The sequence below is a fragment of the Epargyreus clarus genome, unplaced genomic scaffold (assembly GCF_041222505.1).
Source record: "Epargyreus clarus isolate Ecla_fem2 unplaced genomic scaffold, WU_Ecla_fem_2.2 ptg000018l, whole genome shotgun sequence".
NCBI lineage: Eukaryota > Metazoa > Arthropoda > Insecta > Lepidoptera > Hesperiidae > Epargyreus > Epargyreus clarus.
In genome coordinates, this window is record NW_027332226.1 from 6,588,237 (window position 1) to 6,598,935 (window position 10,699).

Genomic DNA, 10,699 nt, shown 5'->3' on the forward strand with positions numbered 1-10,699 from the left:
CATTATGTAAAGGTTGCTTTAGTTTCTGAAGCACTTACAAGTTTTATATAGAGATTTGTTATCAGGTGTATGAAAGGTTTTGTTTGATAACATTAATATAATACTCGTATTACGTTTCAATGTTTTAACTGTTAACTTAAATGTGTTTATAATACGCATTACGCAATGATTATTCTGTTATTGCGTTAAGGCCGATAAATATGGCGTGGTTGATTAAAAGCGTGGCGTAGCAGTGATAGCCACGCAAGGTAGTGGTTAAGAAACTAATTATCACTTGCTAAAACTACATATCTGAGAGGTTTATAAAAAAAACATCTCAAAGATATGTGTAGCCTTGGGCAGCGCAGTGGACTATGGACTCATCCTTTTTAGTCTGAGAGGAGACGCGTGCCATGGATGAGTTGATTAAAAGTGATGTAAGAAGTTAGAATATATATTAGGGATTTAACTGGAATTATAGGCAAATATACTCATAGGTAGTATGAGTATCTGGTCGACAGGGATAACATATTTTGTTATTGTTTTTTAATGAGCTCGGGGAATTTCTCGATCGACAATTTGTATAATTTTACCATTTATAATTGTTGCGCAGATCACGGTATGGTATGTACTACATATTTTTTTATCTGCTATTATTTAGTTACGATTAGTCCCGTGATTAGCTATAAACCGCATAGCTTTTATTTTCGGTGCTCTAAACATATATACATCATGATACAGAACTACAAGATATTAAATTATTGTTAAGTGGTCAGTGTAGCCCTTGTCACTTCCTATCGAATCGAAATAGAGGGAATAGTAATAGTAGATTACGGATATTATGTTACTACTCGTCGTCAGAATACGAATTATACATATTTCTATATTCTCTCATCATACCATTTAAATCTCAATTAGAATTTCTTTCTTGTTACTTTTAAAGGACTCCTGGAAGAAAGAAATAAGATCACGAAGAGTTTTTTACACATCTTAATAAGGTTTCTTTTGCTCTCAAGTTTAAAATAATTAAGGTTAAGTTCTATACAGTTAGATGATTTATAATTAATTATTGTAATAGAAAATATCTGATGAACGCTCGAGCACACCTGCGTGTATACATTCAAACAAATTCTTCCTTAAGACCTACACCAATTGTCGGCATAAAAATAGGTTATTTACAAAAATTATGAGCACTTACGGAGGAAGCATGAAAGTGTTGGCTGGCGAGGAAACGATCTTTACGAGCGAAACTCGACAAAAAAATCACCTATAATTTTGTAGGAAACATCTGGTAGGTTTGTGGAGTCACCCACCCCCTGGAACACGTATGTACAGAATAGATAGAAACGGTAAAGAATGATCGCGACATGAGACAGCACATGGAAGAAAAATAACGCCCATTCCCTCTTTGTGTAAGAAAACTTTTCTGAAGATTTAGGGTTGAATAGTTACTTTCCGTTGATTTTCATTCGGGTTTTCTATTTTTCGGAAGGTTAGTGAATCGGTGATATGTTAATTAAGGTGTTGGAATGTTACATTAATCTTTATTTTTTCGATTTCAATTTTAAAATTGCACTTTAATAACATTTAAATGCAAATCAATGAAGTTGTTTAATAATTTCCTTTTCTTATTTAGAAAATTAAAAATATGAATATTGCATAGTCATACTCAAATTGAAATATGGTAGAACCGAACTTGACCGAAGTTGGATGGAGTTGATTACAGATGTTCATGGGCAGCAGTACCTTCTTACCATGAGATGAAAAAACTACAAAAAACACATTACTTTATACCATTAATGTACCAAATATTAAATGGATTAAGCAAAATATTCAAATATAAAACCCGATGTTACTAGTTTTCATTCAGCGAGGGGGTAGCAAAACATCTAAAAATCAGTGACGATGACTTGGCGATTCGTGAACCCTTTGCCACAAACCTTGAACAGTTTGTTCGAATCAAAATCCCATTGTCGTCCATTCCTTACAAGCCGGAGCGATTAAAGTTGGTGAATCGAAAAGTTAAGAAATCTCTAGTTACGCTTACGTTGGAAAACGAACCCTTCATGCAATATGATTTGCGTCAGTGACGATGCGTTGAGAACAGATCACCGGACGGTAACCGAGCGGAAAAAACGCTTCTCATCGGGCCGTTCCCGAATCTCGTTCGAATGCAAGTGGCGTTTCTCATCTGTGCCCTCACTTTGGTATTTATTGGACTGTTACATTTCCAAGCCGTGATAGCGTAGTGGTTTGGTTTACCCTCTGAAATAAGGAGTCTTAGGTTCGAATCTCAGTCTGGCACCTCCGGTTTTTCAAAGTTGTTTGAGATGATACGGCGGTGATGCAGCGCGTTGAACTATGGCTTAAACCTTTTTTTACTCTGAGAGAATCCATGTCAGCAGTGGGATAATAACGCATTGACGAGGTCGAATCAACTAGTATAATTTAATTGTCTTAAAATTTTCTACGAACAAAAACCGACTCAATTACCTACTGCTACATTTTACGTACTGGTAAATCCTTCGTATTTGTCATGATGTACAGTACACAGTACAGCTTTAGGTAACCGTGATAAAAGGGACGGATAAATTGGACTCGGGATAAATTGGAGAGGTTTATGTTTATTATTCCGCGACTTTTATATATCCTGGGATAATTCTGGCGGGCTATTGTATTTCCAAAGGCGTCAACCGCGAGGTAATGTTATCATTCCATTAATTACAACAAGCATCCCCCTGCTTTTTAAAAGTAAATTAATCCGATTAAGGGGGGAATCGAAGAACCCGCTCTCTACGTTTATTCAGGCAACTTTCTTACGAATAATTATTTTTTGTAATTAAATCCATCAACACGATTTTTTCCTAATGATTCTCCCATGGGTCCGGGGTGGCGGGTGACCGGAGGGCGGCCTTTATTTTTATATTTTCATTTCCTACAATAAGGGAGCGTTAGACTAAACATGGAACTGTATTTTGAAAATTAATAAAATAACATTAGTTGTCATAAATGTTTTGAAACTACGATTTATTATACATATTTGAGGTGATATTATCGAATAGTTTGTACTACACTGATGATATGATAGTCCACTGGAAGTTGGTTTTCCTGTCCTGGAAGTCCGAGTTCGAACCCCAGATTGCCAAAATCTATGATGTTTTCGTTATGATATCGTGTTGAAAATAGTAATATTAATTTATACATTTCAACATTAATTTAATATTGAAGTAAAACATTGTGAGTCTGTTTCTCATTAGAGACATTTTGTAATGTTCTCAGAAGTCTACGAAATCTACCAACCCACATTTGACCAGCATGGTTGACTGTAGACTGTAAACCCATCGCATTACCAGCAATAATTAGTAATGGGTCCATTACGTATGTCTAAAATATCTAGGAATATAGACGACTGAACGTACAATATTCCACGTCTAGATCGCGTAAATAATAATATCGTTTCATTTATCAAAACTGTTATCAAAATGAGTATTTTTTCACAATATTTTTACGATATTCATTATCCATTATTCGTATGGCGGGCCCGCAGCTGCCTCCCCAGTGTTAATGATATCTCGCCTTTAAAGGGCACATCATTTACTTACTTTTAGGAAAATTAATTGAAATGAGTTTTGACGATGAAAAGATGGCTATACAAAAGAGAACGGTAGCCGCTAGGTGTCGCTCCGAGATAACTTGTTCGTCTTTAATTAATTATTTTGTGGCAAAGAATTTGTTCATTTTGAATTTCACCACCCTATTCGCTTATTTACACAATAACTCGCGTTTCGATTAAGAAGCTATATAAATAATGCTATTTAAAATAAATTGAGCCTAATTGAGAAACCCAAAAAATGAATGTTAATTAAGTATAAGTAATTACATTCATTTAACTTGTATATATTTTCTAAATTAATGAAAAATGTATTGTATTGAATAATACATTATTAATGATAAAAAAACGGTAAGATTCTTAATTTGTATGAATAATTTGATATTTTTTTCATTAATTGACCTAGCTTTTTGGGTACAGATTATTTTTCAGCGAGTATATATGGTACATTTATAGACCATTAATTTCGACAGGGATAAAGAATCCTCACTTATTTAGGTTTCCTCACGATGTTTTCCTTTATCTTCAAAAGCAAATGATAATTAATTACTTAAACGCACATAATTGCAAAGTCCAAACCTCGGACGTCACGTTTATGTAAGAGGCCTTGTAAAACACTTGAATATCTCTGCGTCATCATCATCATCATCAACCCATTAATGTCCCACTGCTGGGCACAGGTCTCGTCAGGATGTGTTCCTTCGCCGTTTTAGCAAGTGATAATTAATTTCGAAAATTTTCGAAATATCAGAGGTGATTGGGATTGCCTGGGATTTGAACCTCGGACCCCTCGATCGAGAGGTCAAGTTTCTTAACCACTAGGCTATCACTGCTTTTTATCTCTGCGTATAGTATTCTTATACAAAAACATTAACATCACATTGGCTTATTTTCACAATAAGGCCACATATGCAGACTTAATACAGTACAGTGAGTGGGGTACTCGTAACTTATTGACACGCGAACCGCAGATTGATGAGGCCCACCCACTATCCCCGGGGAGTCGGTCTATTGCCATAGATTGGAGCCATTTTGATCGGCCTGTTTTTATTTAGATACATCGGTTTATATTGTATCGTATTGAGTAATGTTTTGTGGTTTTGGGCGATAGAAATATTTTTTACATAAATAGTCATGTTTGAGGAAAATAAATACTTTTTATTGTAGAGTCACAAAAATATTGTTTAATAAATAGAAAGTGAAATTACGGTTCGATAGATAAAACGAAAAACTTCAAAAAACAGCGGCTTTTTTTGTATGGCTTTATTTTTATGTATTTGGTGTTATAGCGGCCATCATTATACATATTCTGTGAAAATTTTATTTGTCTATTACGGTTTCAGAGATAGAGCCCTTTTCAAAAGGTACCCGACAACGTGGAATAGACGCCGGGTTATGTGGGATTTTTACCGCACTAAAACCCCCCCGGTGTCCACCCTCAGCGCTTGGTGGAGAACTCCGGGATCTCCGATGGAACACAACCGGAGTCCTCCGAGTGCGATGTCCCAGTCGGGCTCTGCCCTGGGGGGAGCAGTTTACGCCCCTCCCGCACACCTGGTATTTACGACGGCATTCGACCACACATGCTGTCGTCCTTCCCGGGGCTGCTGGCTGGGCGGTTCGAGCTCCCACTCTTGCCACCCGCCACCCTGGAAGCCCCCTTTTAGTCGCCTCTTACGACAGGCAGGGGATACCGTAGTCCTATTCTGGTCCCGGAGCTACAGGGACATCGGAGATAGAGCCCTATGAGTCCTGTGACAGATGGATAGAAAGCGGGGGCTTACTAATAGGGTTCTGATTTTACCCTTTGGGTACGGAACCCTAATAAAAACAAAAGAACGGATAATTTTCCTATGTTTATTTAAGCAAAACGTTGCGATGAGAGCTAGACATCAAAATCATAGTAAGGATTTTCAGTGCATTTTCCGCTTCACAATTGGCATAAGGCGTTGGAGCTGTTAAATCGATTTCAACCATCATCATCCTCATCCATTTAAATGTATCATTACTCCTGACCGTAGCTCGGACCCCTATTACTTCTATATAGGTCAGCAGATACGCTAGTTCCATATGGATGCTACTTATTGAGCTCCGTCTGTAGATTAACGAAGAATGAGCCTCCCGAGAGACATAGCTCCACCCTGTCCCACGGGAGGCTCTCAATATAGAACCTCCCGATAGATTGTTATAACAATAAATTAACTCTGTATTCTCATAGACACTTTTCTTCTTATATTTAGTATCTTGTTCATAGACAGAATTGGAAAATATCTTAAGTATATTGCAATATGTAGTGAAATGAAATTTCATAATGAAATGTTTTCTAGTACCTGTTATTGCCATTTTAATAAATCCATGATAGATTTATTAAATTTTTAAAACTATAAATAAATCTAGTGACACACCTATGTGTATGGTCAATGGTCTTAGTGATTAAAGCCCATGTTCTAAAGCAGGGAAAGGGGTGGACGTGAAAGAGTACTCTAGTCGGAAATACTTAAAATAAAATTTTAAGTCTTTAATTTTATCCGGAAAACACTAAAGTAAGTTTCCCTGCGAGTCCGACTCGCGTTTGACCAATTTTTCAATCTACTGTCACATATAAAAGTGACTTCCACTTAGTGCTCTTAATATCGACATCAGCCTGCCAAAAAATCTATTTAATTTTGCTATATTTGATCAATTTTTCAATCTACTGGCAACCTGCAAAGTGACTTCCACTTAGTGTTCTCAATATCGACATCAGCCTGACAAAAATATCTATTTAATTTTGCTACATTTGATCAATTTTTCAATCTACTGGCAACCTGCAAAGTGACTTCCACTTAGTGCTCCTAATATCGACATTAGCCTGACAAAAATATCTATTTTGCACGTTTAAATTTTATTTGTTTTCTTCGGAGCCGGCGTTTCCCTTTGTTTTATTGCTTCCCCGGGGCGGCGTAATGTAGCGCTGCTTCTCGTTTTTAAGAACTGCGTGTGGGGAAGTGTGAAATGATGTTTTGTTTTTTACTTTATCGTTCCACTGGGTAAAGTACGGATCTGCGCATAAATCTCAGTTCTTTTGTACTTTTGGTTAAGTTAAGTCTGAAAGTATTTGGGCTGGCAGTTCCTGCCTTTCATTGCATTTTTCTTTCGTTTGGTAATATTTCTGTGGTATCTATCTATACCACTTAGGTAGTAGTAGTAGGTAATCTTTGGTATGTAAATTAACATAATGACAAAATCGTTATAATGAATTAGATATGTCGTAGTGACAAAAGAAGTGTATTTTATAGTGTTCATGTTTATAATAATATCTTAACTAAGCCTATTTATTTCTGACGTTGCCTAGCGGTGACCTAGTAAGGAATACATAACGATGGAAGCTCAAGTCTGAAAACCTGCTGAACCTGAATGAGATTCCTTTAATTTCTAAGAAAAGAACAGAAAAAGTTGCGTAATCTCGTAGAAAAAAGGAATAACGGATACAGATCGCATCTCGCACAATAATGTGGCAGAGATGGGATCTTTGAGAAAGCGGCGCGCGGTCGGGGGTCACCGCGGGGCCGATACGTTCCGACCAAACGCCCCGCGATACCACCATTACTAGTGATATAATTCATACAATATCAGCTCTTTTTATATTTATTAACATCGTTATATAGTATGTCTAATGCGTGTATGATTCATACAATGTATAGATATTACGCGATTAAAAACAATAAGTGCGTTACGTGTACATAGTACATAGTTTATGTAGACTGTAAATTGTAAACGACCTGTAAAGTTAAGCAACGTCGACCGTGGTCAAGAGGTTGATGGGTAACCGCGAGTGGTTTATAAAATAATTTCGTGCGCGCTTTAGTGTTTTTATAGGTCATGATATACCTTATGGGTACAATGAAACTATGAGACATGAGTTTGGCCAAATGATCTGTATCCGTATCCGATTTGTAGTTAGCAGAGAGAGATATACAAACACACACATACAAAGGTTCATAAAAAACAGGCGAAAGGTACATAAAACATTTAGCTATAAACATATAAGCACACAAAATACTGTTAGGTTACTTATAAATGTTCAGCTTTGTGCTTAAGCGAAGTGTATGATGCGCTAATAAGCCTTAAGAAGATCTCATGACGACTAATTCCCTATCAGGCGTGAGATAAGCTCGACTCTGCGTTAAGTCGGGCGCTACTTAGCTCTTCTACCGCGTTATGGGTGAGATGCGCTTGATTTAATATATATAAGTTAGAATTAGATTAGTAATTTAGAAAATAATTATTTGTTTCTATTTGCTACATATAAATATACCAAAAGTTATAAATAAAATTGATAATACTGTTATACTTAAGCGCTAACACAGCTTTACATAAAGAATCATATAAAATATTTGTAGGTTACTTTAAAATCTTCAGCTAGCTTGGTGTGATACGCATGGCTTGACACCCTTTAGCTTGGGTAGAGTGTATGAGGCGCTAATAAGCCTTAAGAAGATCTCATGACGACTAATTCCCGTATCAGGCGTGAGATAAGCTCGACTCTGCGTTAAGTCGGGCGCTACGTAGCTCTTCTACCCCGGTATGGGTGAGATGCGCTTTGATTTGATAGTTACAATATAATGGTAAATTATATATATTAATTATAATATTATATATTATATTGGTTTGGTTATGAACCTCCGACCTCTGAAATGGATGACGGATTTTTGAGAGGCTATCTCTTCTTCTTCGTAGGTTCTACATCTTACATTATGGTAAAAAAGCACATCTTTTGCAATGTATTTAAGTTGGTGACTTTCTCAATGTTAGTGTGTTTCTCAGTGTTAATCTAGATGTTTTAATAAACGATAAGTAAATACCTTCACATACTTATAAAAGTTCACCCACTCACTAAAATATAAATAGAAAACAGACAAAAATTTCAGTACTTCCAAGAAAGCTATTTTTGATTTCTCCACACATAAATCATAAGCACATAAGCACTAACGCTTTAGATACACGACACTGTCTCAATTATAATATGAATAACAAATTGTAAACACATAGATTCTCGAATCTGATATACTTCGTTTCCGAACGTGACCCGCGAAAGCTACGTACGTTCCGATGCAAATTAATATGCAAAATCATTAACATCTTAACGAGAGGAAGTGTTCGCCCTCCGATGAGAACTCATCGCTTCGCCTTGAACGCCGATCGATACACAATAACGCCCTGATACGAGTCACAAATAATTTTATCACGTCATTGTTCTATCATGTTAGTTACTTAGGAGTTTAACTTGAAACTCAAATTACACTTCATATAAATAAGTTCACGTTAATTTGTAAAATTCCATGCAAGTTTAGCTATACTTCATTTATTGATTTAAAAATATTTAATCACAGAACCATGGGTAGCATAATTGTACTTACTTACTGAAAACCACCCAAATAATGTTGTTATCGTCAGTCGAAGGAATTGACCTTTCTTTGATTTTTTCCTTGCCATTATTATACAGCTTATCTGCTTAACATTGTATTCTTAGATTTCAAACGAAACAGAAACATAGATGGTGTGGAGTCTAATTTACACCTGTACTACAATACAACCATTTTCTAAGACTCCAAATTTTGCACATATTTAGGCGATCTCCATAGCTGTATTGCGCAATAACATTAAAATTTATTAATATATTTATTCATTAAAATCAAATAGTTATAGATTACATACAAAGAATAATAATGAATAAGATAACGAGTAACAATTTTATTATAAATGAACAATAACTTACAATTAGTAGAAATAAGTTTAAATTACTTTGCATTAACTTTTTTGAGACTTTTCTTTTTATTTGCTATATCGCGATTTGATTAAGTTCGATTTTAAACAATTGAAACTTTACGTTCCAAGTACGTACATATTGATTGATCCTCGTAACCTATCCGAGGTCTATTTTAATCTGACATGGTGATCTATTCTGTGAGTAAATGTACACAAAGGTTCACGTTTTATGTGTGTGTACGCTCGTTAATCATAATTTCAGACGTTTGTTCGTGTGTATGTTGGATCATAATATTATGTTTTGGGGATAAGAAATTAGTTAGTGGACATTAAACTTGGGTGAAGTTCGACCGTAGCATCTTGGTCGATGAAGACGTCCATTGTTAGTAAAATTTGCAGAAATGAGTAGATCATATAGCTCTACGCGACACTAGTAGAGTCGGTATATTATTAGTATCTATTTGTTAATATACTTACATTCTTAAATGAAATTGCATTTGTTAAACTAAGAATTGTATTTATAAGACTAAGAATATAAATTCTATATAATACTAATTCCCATGCTGTAGTTGAAGTTGTGCGCAGGTTTTTTGCTCTTAAGAATTAATAGCATTCTTGCAACTACATACAACTCTATCACTCTATCACTCAGTATTGTGTACTCTTATTTCGCATTTTTAAATATTGCTTGTTCGATGACTGTGACTTTATCAATTGTGTACATCAGCCTAGAAATGCACAATAATCGATATTACTTTAAGTTTCCAAAGCATGACGTGCGCTAAAAACAAACAAATAAATTCCGCTCCTTACAACTACCAAGACGTCTCGAGCGCCGTACCCGAAACTTGCGAGAAGCATTAAGGGCCCGCACATCGTAGGGACTGACCCGTCATGAAATTTAAATCTAGATCAATAACCGCGCTTATATCATTGTCTTCATTAGAGATAATTGGGTTCGCTCCCCGGCCGCCGCAACTTTGTTTGCTTGCCGATAACTTAAGACGAATTACTTGGACATTATAAAGGTACAATATGTATGTGTACATGTGTATATGTGTGTATGTATTCGGTGCTTCGTGTGGACTTGTTATGTGTTGAGGCTTCGGACTTATGTGGTTGTTTGTACATGAGTCTAAAGTGCTATTATTGTAACGAAGTATGGTAAAGATGGAATATTATTTCAAGAAATTAATCTATTAGACATTGTTAATGTAATTAATGTTTTCAGGAAAATATTAAGTGGAAGGGTATACATGCTGACTGACTTACATATAAGTGACCACCGTAGTTATCAGGATTGGCAAATCACTTTTGATTGGGTTCAGGTAGAAGACTCCTTTTCTCCGTGGAGTTACTCGA